Consider the following 16,985-nt stretch of genomic DNA (forward strand, 5'->3'; position numbering starts at 1 on the left):
AGAGAGAGAGAGAGAGAGAGAGAGAGAGAGAGAAAACATGTCTCTGTGTGTAACCTGTTCATTAAATTTCTTTATGTTACATGTTTATTAGGGACTAAACTGTGTCCCCAAAAGTCATATGTTTAAGCCTTAACCCCAGCACTTCAGTAAGTCACTATATTTGTAGATAGAGCCTAGAAAGTGGTAATTAAATAAAAATTAGTGAGGCCTTTAGGGTGGGCTCTAATGCAATCTGAGTAGTGTTCTGATAAAAAAAAAAAAGAGAGAGAGAGAGAGAGATACCAGGAATGTATACACACAGGGGAAAGGCCATGTGAGAACATTATGAGAAGGGAGCCTTTCACAGGTCAGGAAGAGAAGTCTGTCAAGAAACCAATCCTTCTGACAAATTGATCTTGGACTTCTAATCTCTAGAATTATGAAAAAATAAATTTCTATTGATTAAGCCACCCAGTCTGTGATGCTCTGTTATGGTGACTCTAGCAAAATAACACAAAGTTCAATTGTTCCTTTAACATTTGAATATGTGGAAAGCAAACCAGTGAGCGTGTATTTCATGTGTCGGTTATTGGTCAGTTTTGATTAATGTTTCTCTTTTTTCCAGGCCTTATTTTCTTGCTTCTTTGCATGATTGGTAATTTAATTGAATGCCAGCCATTATGAGTTTTAACTTTTTGAGAATTGGATATTTTTATATTCCCATTTTTTTCACTTTGTTCTGGGAAATATTTAAGCAGCTTAAATACGGTTTGATCTTTTGCGTCTTGGTTTTAAGATTTGTTAGGCTGAATCAGTGCAGCATTTAGTCTATTAGCTAACTATTCCTCCCCCCGCCCCCTGGCTAACTACTAAGGTAATACAATTCTTAATACTCTATCCAAAGTCCATGAGTTATACAATTTTTCAGGCTGGTTTATGGGAATAGGCACTAACTGTTCCAAGTACTGTCCCAGGGAATACCAGATACTCTTCCCTTTTTCTCTTCTTCAAAATGTCAACTTCATATCGCTTAAAAGAGACAAACTTTAAATATGAAGACAGAAATACAATTGACTGGATGTTTTGGTCGGGGAGAGGGATGGTAAATTTATCTTCTGGCTAGGACTTCCAGTACTATGTTGAATAAAAGTGGCAGAAATTGGCATCCTTATTCGTTCTTTATCTTAGAGGAAAAAGTTTTTTTTATTTTTTTTATGAATGATTATGATGTTAGCTGTCCTTGTCATATATAGCCTTTATAATTTTGAAGTGCATTCTTTCTATATCTAGTCTGTTGAGAGTTTTTATCATGGAAGCTTCTTGAATTTTATTAAATGTCTCTTCCTTCATCTTTTAAGATAATCATGTGATTTTTATCCTTCATTATGTTCATGTGGTGTATCATATTAATTGAGTTTCATATGTTGAAACATCCTTGAAGCTTGGGGTCAAATCCTATTTGATCATAGAAAATAGATCTTTTTAATGTACTATTGAATTCAGTTTGCTAGTATTTGGTGATAACTTTTGTATCTATGTTTATCAAGGATATTGTTCTGTAACTTTCTTTTCTTGTAGTGCCCTTTATGGGCTTTGGTATCAGGTGGTGCTGGGCTCATAAAATGAGTTTGGGAGGGTTCCCTCCTTTTCAATATTTTGGAAGAGTTTGAGAAGAACTGACATTAATCATTTAAATATTTCTTCAAATTCACCTGTGAAGCCATATGGTTCTGTGCTTCTCTTTATTGGCGGGTTTTCAGTTGCTTCTCTAATCTCATTATTTGTTATTAGTCTGTTCATACTTTCTATTTGTTCATAATTCAGTCTTGGTAGATTCTGTGCTTCTAGGAAGTTAAGAACCTTCTATCAAAAGAAACAGTCAAATGAGCAAAACTACAGTGTAGAGTGGAGGATGATATTTGCATGACAGCTATCTCACAAAGTTCTCACCACTGGTCCAAACTGTTCTTCAGCAATGCTCAAAAAGCATCTAAAATAATTCCTTAACAATACCTCCACATTCTAATAGCATCATCCAATTCTCTGAGTAATGACAAATTTTTCCTACCTTTCTGTTTATTTCTATGTAGTTAGAATCCATGATCACTAGGAAATACATTCATAAAGCTTGGTAAATATAAAAGATAGAGTAGGACAAAGATAGCCAGGCTACCTTTCAAGTGACCTTATAATTTAGGGATGGCATTTGGCAATACAGGGATTTATAAAGTCTTATTAATTTGTTAAAAAGATGTCAATCTCCTATGTTATACCACACATTTCGACAAACATAGAAAACAAACTTCTTTCTTTCTTTTTATTATAAGAGCACTTACCATGGGATTTATCCCCTTAACAAATGTGTAAGTGTACAATAAAGTATTATTAACTATAGGGACAATGTTGCACAGCAGATCTCTAGAACTTAATCATTTTGTATAACTGAAACTTTATACCCACTTAAGAGCAGACTTCTTTCTTTAAGGAGTTTATAGCAAATGGATTGGAGACAAATAATTCTACGAAACAAAACAAACAAACAAAAACACCAAAGCTATTGCTTAGTTACCTAGTATGCAAGTACTGAGGGCTGAAACATCAGTAAATAGTCAAGGAACTGCAATATTCAGGGTTGGCTGAAATAAACTGAAGTGTTGAAGAGAACTACAGGAAATGGGAAAAGAAAGTTCAACACTTATTATCTCATAAAATATCTTGCCATGCTAATCTAGGGTTTATTATGAAATCAGTGGAGAGATAATGCAGAATTTTAAGTAGGTACTCAAAAAATCACATTGGTGATGCAGAAAGATCATTTCAATTATATGTCAGGGAGGGCTTCTATAACTGAAAAGAAGCAGCAAAGCTTCAGCCAAGCAGCAAACATGGGGGGAAATATTCTTGTGACAGGAACAAAGAATCCCAATATTTGAGTGAAGCTTGCCATGTTTCAGGTACAGAAATAAATTCACAATGAACAAAATGTGATGATCTAGAGAAAAAATAAAACAATTTGTAGTTCTAACCAAAGGTCAAATAACTTCAGGTTGATAAGTCAGGTTAAGGAATTTGGATTTTCCTCTCAGTGCAATTTAAAACAATTGGAACATGAGCAACAGAGTAAAATTATCTCTAGGTTTTTAAAAATTAATTCTGCCTATGGGGTGGAGAATGAACTGAAAAAGGCAAGAGCAGAACAATAGAGTAGAAGATACAGTAGAGATATAATATTAGCTAGGAATATGTTTACAGTGTTAGAGAGGAAAAGAAGTACAATGATGTGTACTGTGGATAAAAAACACATCACACATGGGGCACCTGGGTGGCTCAATCAGTTGAGCGTCTGACTTTGGCTAAGGTCACGATTTTACAGTTTGTGAGTTTGAGCTATATGTTGGGCCCTGTGCTGACAGCTCAGAGCTCAATCTGGAGCCTACTTTGGGTTCTGTGTCTCCCTCTCTCTCTGTCCCTCCACTGCTCATGCTCTGTTTCTCTCTTAAAAATAAACATTAAAAAAATAAAACAGCATACATGACTAACAGGGGCATTGAATTTTGGGAGTTCTATAAAGAGAGAAACTTAGCATAGATCTAAATGTGTGGCTTCAAAAACTAGGTGAATTATAGCAGCATTTATTGAAATGGGGACACAAATATCAAAATCATATTAAGAGAATGTATCCACAATTGGAGAGGTCACAAAAATATTTTTCTAGATTTCTGGATTGTGTTGCATGGTAAACAAAGATTTTGAATATTGGAGAAAACTAGGTGATACATTCTGAGGCAATAAAGTATCTTGGTTAAATATCTGTGACTTAGAGGCAGAAAGAATTGTGTTCAAACTCTCGCTACCTACCTTCCCTTAGTGCATATGTATGATGTGGACAATCCAAATAAACTTCAACCCCCTCACTGATTAATAGTCGTACCATTATGATTCATACACAGTTTTTATAAGGTTAAATAAATTAATGCTTGCATTAATGCTTGCAATTACCTGCAAATTGCTGAGTACATAGAAAGTTACTCTCTTTCTCTCCCTTTGTCTCTCCATGTATCTATAGTAAGAATTCATATTAATACTACCATTACTACTAACTATATCTTAGAACTCTTCTAAGAAATGAGGATTCTACCAAAGCAATAAAAGGAAGAGTATTTCTATAACTTTCAAGAAATGGTGCTAAATATTTACCAAATGTGCTGGAAAATGTACAAAAAGATGCAGATAATAAAGCCACCAATAAATTTGTCAAATTATGCCAATAATTTGTCAATGTGCTCAGGGAGATGTGTTTGTTGAAAAGATGGAAATGGAATCCAGATAGACGCTTAATGACTATTTATTATAAACCATAAGTCACAATTATTTCAATAAAGAAAATTATATGGATTTTGAAGACATTTTCCTCTACACAAATGATGCTATTTTAAATAAGAGGTAAGAACTAAGCATATTTAAAATTTTGGTCAACAACCTCCCTCAGGGTTTACTCAAGGATTAAATCCTGAATTATTTCATTACATTATTCGTTGTTATATGAACATTAGATTAATGGTAAATAGCAAACTTTCAATAAGTGCTTAAACTATCATAAATAGCTCTATGTATAAATTATAGAAGTCAAGAAGCTAGTATTTTTCTTAGCTAAATGAGATACATTTTTTCTGTACTCTAAAAGAAGCCCACATTGAATTAAGATTTTGAACATCTTTTAGATCTGACATTCAAAAAAGAAAATAAAGATATTAAGGGTACATCATTTAAAATAAATTTTATTATATTCTAAAGTAATTAGAATAGACCTAGTTTAGTTTTAGTTGTAACTTGGGTGTGGCTTTTCTCAAAATTATCAAATTTAAATACTTGTTTAAACTATAAGATATCATTAAGTTATCCAACAAATAAGTAAGTATTTTTAAGTAGTTACTATGTGTCAGAGTCTGTTGTAACAACTTTTTAAAAATCATTGAAGAATAATTGATTTGCAATGTTAGATTTGCTTCAGATGTACAGCATATTGATTTGACTTTTTGGGTGTGCATGGAGAATGTAGTCTTTTTCCAAGTAGCTATATGCCTAGCTAAAATTTGGAGTTTATTTATTTATTTATTTAGTCAGTTACCTAGTTAGTTTAATTCCAGCATAGTTAACATACAGTGCTATATTAGTTTCAGATGTACAATACACTGATTCAAAAATTCTATACATTACTCAGTATTTATCATGATGAGTGTACTCTTTAATCCCCATCACCAATTTCACCCATCCCCCATCCTCACTCCCTGGTAACCATCAGTGTGTTTTTGTTAGTTAAGAGTCTGTTTTGTGTTTTCTCTCTCTCTCTTTTCCTTTGCTTGTTTCTTTTCTCTTAAACACTACACAAGGGAAATCATACGGTATTTGTCTTTCTCTTGATTCGACAATTCTATACATTACTCAATGTTCACCACAATAAGGGTAGTCAACATGTATCAGTATATATTATTACCATATGATTGACTGTATTCCCTATGCTTTACTTTTCCTCTCCATGTCTTATTTTATAACTGGAAGTTTGTATCTCTTAACCCTCTTCATCTATTTTGCCTGGCCCTGGCCCCCATCTCCTCTCTGGCAATCACCAGTTTGTTCTTTGTGGTTAAGAGTCTGTTTCTTTTTGTTTCTTAAATTCTTCATACAAGTGAAATAATATAGTATTTGTCTTTCTCTCACTTATTTCACTTTGTGCTAACAGCTTTATATGTATATATAAGTATTTTTCTTTAAAAGCTTGTAAGGCATGTGCCTATGGTGAAAATCCTATGATTATGTTAACTTTGCAAGAAGAAACAAAGCTTACAGATCATAAGTTATTTGCCCATTGTTGACTAATAAAATTTCTGAAAAATGTATAATAGCTGAAAATATCAACCTAAATACATTATATGCATCACTGATTTCATTTCTTAATTTAGCTTTATCTTAATGTTACTTAAAAGTAGCCTATGAATATCAAATATTTGTGACTCTAGTTTTTTTAAATTTTGAGTCCATTTGAAAACAAATATAACACTGAATATATTCTATACAAAGAATGCATTATATAGTATTGTTTTAAAATTTGAATAACCTTAACATATTAATCATAATTTACTATTGACCATAATTGCATTAATCAAATGCAATTTCTATAGCCTGCTGCCTGTCTTATGTTGCATCCAACATACTTTATTTTCCCCCTGGTATTTCTGCAAACATAACTATTTTCTAAGAAAAGTGCTTGGAAAAGGTGTAAGACGGGACAGAATTTTGGAAAAGTGTTTGCAAGGAGAAAAGGATTCAAAACTATTAATATTAGAAGAAATAGAGTCATTTATTTTCCACTCCACCCATATCCCTTCTGCATACTTCTTATTAATGACTGTGAATATCAACAGTACTACCAATGAATGGAAAGGAATGGAAATATCTTCCACGTAGAAATTATTCCCCCTAGGTCTTGAACTCTGCAAAGGTGGCAATTTCATCCTGAATTATAGCTAAGGCTCTAGAGGAAAATTTTACCCTAGAGATTTTCTTCCCTCACCTTCTGCACATAGGAAAGTAGCTATAAATATGAGAGTATGTTAGTAAGAAAAATTATTCAGTCCTACAGGATTTCTCTCTTATAGTTATGCCCCATGTTGTTATGCCATTTTCAGATCTGTAAAAATATTCATTTGATTAATGTGTTACTAATCAGATGAAAAATCAGCATGATAGAACACAGCTGTAATAAGGATTTTGAAAATTCATGCAAATGGAATCTTGGTTTGTGGATCTAAGTACAATTTTTGAGCTGCTCATTATTCATGTATTTTGGAAACAGATTTTTTTTCTTCATATATTTTTGCAAACTTCAAAACTTTTGCAAAAGTAATTCCTAAGTCCAAAAACAAAAAACACTGTTTCAAAACTCCAAATAGTAAATTCCTTTGAAAAAAACAAAACAAAGCAAAACAAACCACTTTTGTCTCAAAAGCACTGTTGATCCTAAATGTAAAGTTTATTTCTATATTAACGAGGATTTTCAGGTATTTAATTGAAAGAACTTGGGTAATAAAACAGGTTTATGACTGGCTAAAAATATGGAAATGCTACTGATAAACTGTTCTGAAATAGCTATTTAAAATAAGATATTGAGGGGCGCCTGGGTGGCGCAGTCGGTTAAGCGTCTGACTTCAGCCAGGTCACGATCTCGCGGTCCGTGAGTTCGAGCCCCGCGTCGGGCTCTGGGCTGATGGCTCAGAGTCTGGAGCCTGTTTCCGGTTCTGTGTCTCCCTCTCTCTCTGCCCCTCCCCCGTTCATGCTCTGTCTCTCTCTGTCCCAAAAATAAAATAAAACGTTAAAAAAAAAAAAAAAAAAAAAATAAGATATTGAGGGGCTCCTGGGCGGTTCAGTCGGTTGGGCGTCGAACTTCAGCTCAGGTCACGATCTCGAGGTCCGTGAGTTTGAGCCCCGCGTCGGGCTCTGGGCTGATGGCTCAGAGCCTGGAGCCTGCTTCCTATTCTGTGTCTCCCTCTCTCTCTGCCCCTCCCCTGTTCATGCTCTGTCTCTTTCTGTCTCAAAAATAAATAAACATTAAAAAAAATTTAAATAAGATATTGAAAAAAGAATGGAAAGATGTGACTCAAATTTGCTTTGGAATTTGTACTAGTAAATTTACTAGTACATTTTCAGTGGGATAACCAATGTTATAGGATGATATTAAATCAGAGTTTCAGGGATCATAGCAATATTATATGGACACTTTAAGAATGAGTAAAAAAAAAGATTTACATTTTTCTCTATATAGCTTTTGCTAACATCTTGGTGTAAGATGTTGATAAATCAGTAGGCTTATTGAGATCAATACTGAATTTCTGTTAAGTAGCTTAAAAAATATTAGTACAAATGCCATACTACATAGAATTTAGGTTCTATACCAAAATGGAAAATATTTTATTAATTTTTTAATTTAAATTTTAGTTAACATGAAGTGCAATAGTGATTTCAGGAGTAGAATTCAGTGATTCATCACTTACAGAAAAATCCCAGTGCTCATCACAAGTGCCCTTCTTAATACCAATCATCCATTTAGCCCTTCTCCACCCACCTCCCTCCATCAACCCTCAGTTTGTTCTCTATCATTGAGTCTCTCTGTTTTGTTTCCCTTTCTTCTCTCCCCACTCATTCCAATATGTTCATTTGTTTTGTTTCATAAATGCTACATAGGAGTGAAATCATATGGTATTTTTCTCTGATTGACTTATTTCACTAGCATAATACATTCTGGCTCCATCCATGTTGTTTCAAATGGCAAGACTTTGTTCTTTGTGATGGCTGAGTAATATCCCATTACATATGTATACCACATCTTCTTCATTCATTCATCAGTAGATGGACATTTGGGCTCTCTCCATAGTTTATCTATTGTTGTTAATGCTTCCATAAACATCGGGGTGCATGTACCACCTCAAATCTGTATTTTTGCATCCTTTGGGTAAATACATAATAGTATTTATCAGTATCAATTGCTGGATCATAGGGTAGCTCTATTTTTAGTTTTTTGAGGAACCTCCATACTGTTCTCCATTATGGCTGTACCAGTTTGCATTCCCACCAGCAGTGCAAGAGGTTCCTCAAAAGAAAACATTTTAATACAACTCTGTGACATTGTTAGAATTTTGATCCTAACAGCAAATAAGAAAAAAAATCTAAATGTTAAGTAAAACTTATAAATCTTAAAAACACTGTTTTATGAGGTTTAAAAGTGTATATATAGTGGTGTAAACTTTAAAATACATTTCTCTCTCTTATTCCACCAAATTCCTACTACCAAGAAAGTCTGCTTTCCAGTCAATCTTCCTTCCAAGAGAAAAACACTATTCTGATTTCTGTCACTGTATGTTACTTTTACCTGTTTTTGAGTTTTACATAAATGAAATCCTACAAATCAATGTTGTATTCTCGATTATGAAATCTGTAGGGCAGGAGAGTTGAATTTTCATAAACTTAAACATTCAATATTATAAAGATATCCTTTTCCACCCAATTAATCTATGGATTGAATGTAATCCCAAATCAGTATCACAATAGGTTTCCTTTGACAAACGTATTCAAAATATTAAGGAAATATCCATGGAAAAGAATAATCAAGACAATCTTAAAGATGAAGAATAAAGTTTTAGGTCCTAAAGGCAAAATGTAAATGCTTATTATAGAAGTATACTAAGAATCTGTTATAGTGGTTCAGGGTAGACAAAATAATTGATAAAACAGCATACTCCAGAATTAGATGCACACATAGATAGATACTTGATTTACTATCAAGACGGCACTGCAGAGAAGTAGGATGTGGTCTTGTATCCATTGTACATCCATACAGTAAATAATGAATATGAATTCTTACTTTATACTATACACAATGGAATGTATATCAAAATATTGAAGATAAACCCTTATAATGTCTATAAGATAACACGAGAATACTTTTATGGCCTGATAGTACACAAAGTTGTCTAAAACTGAACACAAGAATCACTTATCTTACAGGAATAAAATAGATAAAATGTACTATATTAAAATTAGGAACTCATTGTCAAAAGAGACCAAGAGATTGAGAAGTAAAGCCACATATTGAAAAAAAAATCATTCGAAATATATATAACCAACAAAGGATTAATATCCAGAAAATATATAAATAACTTCAGCAAATCAATCTAAAACAAGATAAATTATAGAAAAAGGATATTCGAATTTCATAAAGTCATATAAAGGATTCATGTTATTACCTGTAAAGGAAATTAAGTTAAAACCTCAATTATATACTGCAGCATACCCCCAAAATGGCTAAAACTGAAAATAATGTTAATACTAATACTTTATATTGTGAATTAACTTGAATCCTTATAAACTTCTCATAGGTGGGCAAATGGGTCAATTGTTTCGATAAACTTTATGAGACTATCTCCTTAAGCTGATCAGATTCATAACCTAAAATTAATTATAAATCATAAATTAATCATAATAAATTAATTATAAATTATAAATAAATCATAAAGAGCAAGTAATCCTCCTCTCCAGAGCATGAATAAACATGCGCATTAAATATGCACAAGAATGTTTATTTCATCCATATGTCTCATGGCCTCAAACTGAAAACAATTTAAAATACCTATCAATATTACAGCAGTTAAAATGAAAAATATTCTGCTACTCTGGTAACTGAAATAAATCTCACAATCACAATGTTACATGAAAAAAATCATTCAGAAATATACTATAGTAGTCTATTTAAATAGTTTCAAATCCAGAAAAAAAAATTTCTGTGGACATACATGTCCCTAAATTCAGTCACTTTATCCTACTCTATATTAAAACATTCTGTAACATATTTTCCTTTAAACAGTTTTGTTTAAGTTTATGTAATTATTATACTTAAAACATCATCAACAATAATTAAAATCCAACATTACTTTGCATAATAAAAAATAATTGTCAAGACATGCATTTTAAAGCCTAAAAATAAAAGAGTTAAATTTGAATAATATTAAAATAATTTTTTTCAAATAAAATTCATTCCTAAATTTATTTTCTTATTATGAGAAACAAACTTTTTTGATCCCTTCCTATAATTTAACATGCAACTTGATGTTGCTTTAATTACCTCAAATCCAAGAAACCACAACACACACCCACACTACAAACACAAGACTTCAAAAGGGGCATAATTTAATGAAATTTCTTTTAATAATGCAGAAATCTGAAAACTATTTCAAAAGGACTTCTGAAGAATCACTCAGAATTAGTTTTTCCTTTGACAGTATTATTTGGTAGGACACCTGCATGGTTTGGTTGGTTAAATGTCTGACTCGATTTCAGCTCAGGTTATGAGATCATGAGATCAAGTTCCCCATTGGACTCTGTGCTGACAGTGTGGAGCCTACTTGGGATTTTTTTCTCTTCCTTTTTCTCTCTGCCCCTCCCCTGCTCGCTCTCTCTCTCTCTCTCTCTCTCTCTCTCAAAATAAAAATAAACATTAAAAAAGAAAAGAAAGAATTATTTGGTAATGTCCAAATAATTGGGAGGGAAACCATTCACTATTGGATTTAGTTTGGAAAAATACATTGTGAAGATATCTATTAAATCACTACCTTTTTCTTCACAATATTAAACAAATATTTTGGTGAACCTTTCAGATGAGTTTACAGTCTGGCCGTTCACAAAATGAAAATATTCAGTCTATTTGTTGGTTGGTTGACTAGAGTAAGGAAAGAGATTTTCACCGAGGGACCTAGAGTCACTGTGTTTGAAGTACATTATCAATAGTTAACATTTATTAGCCCAGTACTGCCAAGGTATAATGCTAGAAGGAAACTTGCCATACTTCAATTATCATTGCAATCTAATGAAGTAGGTATTTTTATTATTTGCATTTTAGAATGCATGGCAAAGAAACTTAAAAAAAAAGGCTGATGAAGAGTGCCACTTTTTGGTAGCAGATTCAAGACACCAACCTGAGCCAAACCTATCCCAGCACTGAACTTTTAACCTCACATTGTGCTGCCCCCTTGCTCTAATTAAGAAACAGGAGTTAGAGATTCACTTCAGATTCTTTTTAGTGCATGAGAAAGAGAGAATTTCAGAAAAGTCAGCGCCTAACTACTGGTGAAAAACAATATTTAAGAGAAGTCACATTACTGACAAGGATACATATTAGGCACTGCAGCTAAATGCTTTACATGTGTTACTTATTTAACCCTTATGAAAGTCCTAGGAGATAGGAACTATTATCTCTATTTTATCCAGGAGGAATCTTTGTGTCAGAATCAGTAAGCAACTTGCCCCAGAGCTGGGATTCAAGTTCAAGTGTATTATTGAAATCACAATGCCATATTAATCACACATATTCATCACTATGCCACCATGCCATATCCCCAGAGCAGAAGCAGAGGATATAAAAATGAAGAATAACAGATGATAAAGTATAATAGAATAAGAAATAAAGTAATTCTGAATAGAAAGATCTTGGAAAGCTCCTGCAAGGATGAAGAACTAGGCTGGATCTCTAAGGAAATGTAGGGCATTGACAGGTAGAAACAGCAGGAAAACAGACTAGGAAGACAAGACACAGCAGGAGCCCATGTGGGCCAGAAGAAACTGGTAATGATGGTGAGTAGGTCATATGGATTAAATAAAAGGATGGAATAGGAGATTAAGAACGAAAGCAGGTAGATTAGATCATGAAAGGCCATATATTTAGATGGAGGATTTGGAATTTATGTATTCTGTTGTATAAAAAGAATTAATCAGTTATTGAACTTACAAGATTTGGGTCTTAGAAATTTAGTTCTAACTATGGTGGCAATATGTTCTAGTTTGGCCCTAACCATCCTTGCTCATGTTTATTACCCTAGGAAAGTTGTTAACATCACCTCCTTTTCCTTTAAAACATTCCTAGTTAGGATAATCTATTTCGTGGCCACCTAACTTGGACAAACATTTATGTTTATCAGACTGAAAAAATAAAGATTTGGCATCACCAAGTGTTGGTGAGTGTCTAAGGTTTTTAAACTGGATGAACAGTTTGAAGGGTAGCTTCATAGAACTTATTAGATTTTTTTTAAAGCAATACCAGACCTCTATACGTATGCCAGGGAAATGTGACAATTTTGCACAAGGAAGCACGTACAAAGTTACTGACTGTCTCATATTATAGGACAAGTCAAAACAAAAAGAGACAATTGTCAATAAACGAAAGCTATATAAAATATAGTATACATTTACTATGAGTCATTATGTAACAGTTAAAAAGACAAAATGGCAGGTGCGCCTGGGTGACTCTGTTGGTTAAGCATCTGACTTCGGCTTAGGTCATGATTTCACGGTTCCTGAGTTCAAGCCCCACATAGTGCTCTGTGCTGACAGCTAGGAGCCTGGAGCCTGCTTCAGACTCTGCATTTCCCTCTCTCTCTGCACCTCCCCTGCTCCCATTCTGTCTCTCTCTCAAAAATAAATAAACATTAAAAATGTTTTGAATGAAGACAAAAAGGCAGGCCTATGAGTTCTGGTATACTAAATAAATATATTTAGCAAACTAAATAAAATAAAAATGGTATTAATTTAAATGAATAGTAATTAATGTAAAAGGAATAGTAAATGTACTCCTTTTTAATATTCTCTATTAATGTAAATGAATAGTAAAAGGACTTCAGGGAAATCTACAACTCTTTAAAGAAAGGACTAGAATTAGGTTTATGAACAAATTAACAAGGTGTCTACTCTACAATCATTTAAGAGAAAGTGAACTATACTTCTGGCTTTATAAATTAAATAGGCAGATTTAAGAAATTGCATGATTAGGGTCGCCTGGGTGGCGCAGTCTGTTGAGCGTCCGACTTCAGCCAGGTCACGATCTCGCGGTCCGTGAGTTCGAGCCCCGCGTCAGGCTCTGGGCTGATGGCTCAGAGCCTGGAGCCTGTTTCCGATTCTGTGTCTCCCTCTCTGTCTGCCCCTCCCCCGTTCATGTTCTGTCTCTCTCTGTCCCAAAAATAAATAAACGTTGAAAAAAAATAAAAAAAAAAAGAAATTGCATGATTAGAATTAACAGATCTTGGAATGTCATTTATAGAGATACTAAAGGAGTAAGTAGATGCAAAGAAGTCTCCAAATTTTGAACGTTCATTCCTGGAATGGTCTCATTTTGGAAATACTGATGGCATAAAATACATTAAACAAAATATAATGCACTTTAATTTCTTATATCCTCTATTTGAGGTGCTAGTGGACTTGCCATGTAGAGATACGTAACAAAAAGTTGACCTGGCTTTTCTCTTCATTCCTTGAGACCCATGTTTACTTGTATGGTATTGGATATGACATTTTCCACATTGTATTATAGCTGTTTTATGTTTCCTCACTAGTCTGTGAGCTGAAAAATATTGTCCAACTTTCAAGTTATATAACTTTACAAAATCTGAGCCAGGTCTTTACTCATTATTATATTTCATATCACCTGTGAATATAAGTGCAATGTCACTTTCCTCATAACTCTTTAATATTTTAGCCACCTATAAATACACCTATTTATTTTCATGTCCATGCAGCACTATGATATTATATTGAGGTAATAGAATTTATAAGACTGCATTATGATATATGATTGCATTTTTATTCCCTACCAATCACTGAGCTGGGGTGGGAGCAGGTCTTACTTGATATGAATCATACAGTATCTAGTGTATAACAGATATAAAAGAATGTTGGTTGAATTGAAATGTAGAGGCATGACATAAGGAATACTGAAATGCTTGATAAAAAGACTAATAAAAATAAAGTGTTATTTTTCCACATTGTCTTTAAGACTTAAGTTCATTTAACATTTTTGTGTTAGGACACCATACAATGTTTATTAGATATATTTTATATAAATAGCCTCTACTGAGGCATTTTTAGAAAATAAATTTCACAGCTATAATGTTTGCTTTTAGAATTGCTTATTAGATAGGAAGCTAAATTGGCAAATCAAGCAGAACAAAACTATATAGAAAATCCAAATCCATTTCTTTATATTGTTCCATAAAAAAAAATTAAGACTATCCTGTACTTCAGTTTACAGCAAATAAGCTCATTTAGCTTCATCACTTCATTCATTTTTATGGATCTTAAGACTTTTTAGACCCACAGTGTTGCTTTTGTTTTAGTCATACCTAGGTTTATTTTGGGCAATCCTATTCCTCCTCTGTGTAACTATTTGAATATGTGACTTGAAATCAATCCAAGGTCCTACCACAAATTCTTGGAAACATCTATGTGCTTAAATTTACTTTACAAGAAAAGGGGTGGCTCTTCCTTATTTTTCATCTATTCTTTGCATTTTAATTATCAGTGTGTAAGTCAGTAAAATGATTTTAATTATCCTACAATGAACACTATCATGCACAGTTTCTAAGTTTATGCATAACAGAAGTGATTAAAATACTGTAATTCATTTTATAATTTATTTTTTATTTTTTTTTTACTTTCACCAATGTCTTACATTGAGTTTGCAACCTATTGGCTTAAAATAAAACTTTATTAAAGAAAAAAAGAAATAAATTCACATTACTGTTCATTTTAAGAAAGCAGCAGTAATGAAAAGCTGTATCAATTTCCCATTATGGTTTAGAAGAACTAGTGATATGAAACTGTATATGTAAGAAAAGTGACACTTCATTCCAACTTGGAATTCTAATTAAGCACTTTATTTCAAAAGAGAAACTATATTTTCTCCATTTCTTGGGATATTTTACAGTGTTAATTTTTTTTGATCTGCATAGGACACAGTATGTTAAATAAGTATCTGGAAAAATACTTATGGGAGATAAAAAAGGACCGTTATATATTAATTCAACTGAAATATAAAACACAAAGTACTTTAAATTGAATACAAAGATTTTAAAGCTGAATCTAATTTATCACTAGAAAAATGTAACCTTATGAAATGTAATATTAGTGTCAAAGATCTGAATCTTTTCTACAAAGAGGACAATAAAATCTTACCACTTTCCCACATACATCAATATAATAATGAAAATCAATTTATACTATGGTTGACCTCTGCAGTGAATTCTATATATTCATAGTATTCTGACTATATTTCGATATATTAATAAAGAGTCTGCTCTTTTAACCTTTTGTCAGCCAGGAGAGACAGACAAATCCACAAGTTAAACAGCATGCATTTATGTGTGAGTATACATGCATATATTACACATCAACCCGTAGGGAAACAGGCTTGCTGAGAAACTGATAAAGAAGGTAGAAATATTTAGGGACATCTTAGAAGCTTAATCTTCTAACTTTCTCTGAGTAATTATATAGCTAAGCTCATGCTGAATATACAGAAGAATCAGCACAGACTACTTTTTGTAAAATATTTTTAATTGGAAGCATATAGATAGCCTTAATTGTTCCTGAACATAATGTAAGCCTGATTGTAAAAGAATCAGGCGTAGCAAGAATTTGGCTTTATCAACTCAGAAATGGCTCATACCTGAACAGGAGTCATCTGCCACAGTCATGTCCTATGTGGAACATATACCAGGTAAAAAGCTACAGCTACTCTTTCTCTGTTAAGTTCTATATTCTTAACTAAATAAATCAGAAACGTATAGCCAAGTGTGTGTGTGTGTGTGTGTGTGTGTGTGTGTGTGTGTGTGTATAACAGTATTTACCCTCAGTAACCTGTGAACTTCCTGTAACAATGAAGATCAAAATCAGTATACTCATTCAAAGATGTGTAACAAACAAAACAAAACTACAATGCCAAGTATAACAAAAAGATCTTTACCCAGTTATCCTTGTGAGTTTCAGCTATGTCCAATAAATTTATAGGGCAAAAAAACTTACCAAGACAAAACATAGGGGCACATGGGTGGCTTAGCCGGTTGAGTACCAGACTCTTGATTTCGGCTCAGATAATAATAACATAGTTCCTGAGAGTTCAGTGCAGAGCCTGCTTGGGATTCTCTCTCTCCTCTCTCTCTGCCCCTCCCCTACTCGGGCACTCACCCACCCTCTCAAAATAAATAAACATATTTTAAAAAAGACAAAACATACACCAAGTTTCCTTTTCATAAGCCATTCTTCTTACTCTGATAGCATTTTTAAATACTTTCAGTTTATTAACTTTGACATTTCTATCCTAAGCACCTCCAACTATTCTCACAATGTGTTTATGTGAAACTTTCAAAAACTTGAAGTCAATAATAACGCATTACAAAAAATCATATTTAAAATTTCCTAACCATTGCCACAAGTAGCATCAACATAAGAACATTGTAATTATTTAAATAGCCAACAGTAATCTCCTATGAAATTGAAAAAAATAAATGAGTTAATAAGCAAGAAGAGCCATATTTAACTCTGGTTTTAATTTTTATCTCAATAGAAATCAGAGGGGAAAAACAAGCTAAATTTAATATAATCTATGTGTAGCAAGGGAACGGTCTCATCCTGTC

This window comes from Prionailurus viverrinus, chromosome B1 (genome assembly GCF_022837055.1).
Source record: "Prionailurus viverrinus isolate Anna chromosome B1, UM_Priviv_1.0, whole genome shotgun sequence".
Taxonomy (NCBI): Eukaryota; Metazoa; Chordata; class Mammalia; order Carnivora; family Felidae; genus Prionailurus; species Prionailurus viverrinus.